This window comes from Sinocyclocheilus anshuiensis, unplaced genomic scaffold (genome assembly GCF_001515605.1).
Source record: "Sinocyclocheilus anshuiensis isolate Anshui unplaced genomic scaffold, SAMN03320099.WGS_v1.1 scaffold1625, whole genome shotgun sequence".
NCBI lineage: Eukaryota > Metazoa > Chordata > Actinopteri > Cypriniformes > Cyprinidae > Sinocyclocheilus > Sinocyclocheilus anshuiensis.
In genome coordinates, this window is record NW_015539802.1 from 566,075 (window position 1) to 567,203 (window position 1,129).

The window sequence follows — 1,129 nt, forward strand, 5'->3', positions numbered from 1 at the left end:
AAGTGTCAGCAAACAGTGTGTGTCCATGCTGAAATCTATTTTGCAGAATTCCACAGATTTTACTGTAGAATCTGCAGAAAACTGAAGAAAATGCAAGAAAATTATATTACATTTAAATTATGTTAAAAATAATATTATATATATATATATATATATATATATAATAATAATTATTATTCTTTTATTATTATTATTATTATTAACAATAATAATAATAATAAATTAATATTTTTCTGCTTATATCATTTGTTTCTGCGCTCTTTCAAATCTTTACTCCTTTCAAAGCTTTCCTGCCTTTCTGAAGACCTGGTTTGTAGTTCATCTGAGTTCTTCGTTTTAATTCACTTAGGGTGAATAAGTGAGACTCTTTCAGGTTATGGTAATTCAGGGCATTAAGGATTCCATATACTTCTTTTTTGGCTATTTTAAGGACTCTTTACACTATACTAGAAATATATGAAATACATTCACAAGCAGAAGTATACAAACCTAATCCTGTCTATTCAAGTGTCTCATGTTCCGATAAACCACTGTCTGATAAACAGTAAAAGAGTTAAAAGAGGCAAATACTGTATATACACAGTAATGTCTGCAGGGCTCACCGCATTCAACATATTTCACTCAAGAAAAAAAAAATGAACAGATTTCACTTTGAAAGTCATATCACACCCAAAATTATCAGAATGTTTAGATGGGCATATCAGACAGATTATCAGGCCAAATAAGCCGTATTTTAGTTGACCCAGTGATTTGTACTTGGATCTAAATAACAGGAGATAAGACTTTTATGTCAAATGCTGTGCTCTCTCTCTTTAGAGTCCCACTAAATCAGATGTGGTATAAAAATAAGGGTTTATAGATCGCAGCACTTAACATTTTTCATATTTCTCTTTTATTCATTTCCAGTTTCCAGTTTATTCATTTGGCAAATTACCCGGGTTTAAAAGCACAACCAGAATCTGGAGTCCAATAAAACATTGAGAAATGACACACATTGAAAAATTAAGCCCTATGTTTAAACAGCTCACATATCTATGCTGCCAATTCTGTTCAAAAAAACTTCATATTGTACACTTAATGGTTATATATATATATATATATATATATATATATATATATATATATATAC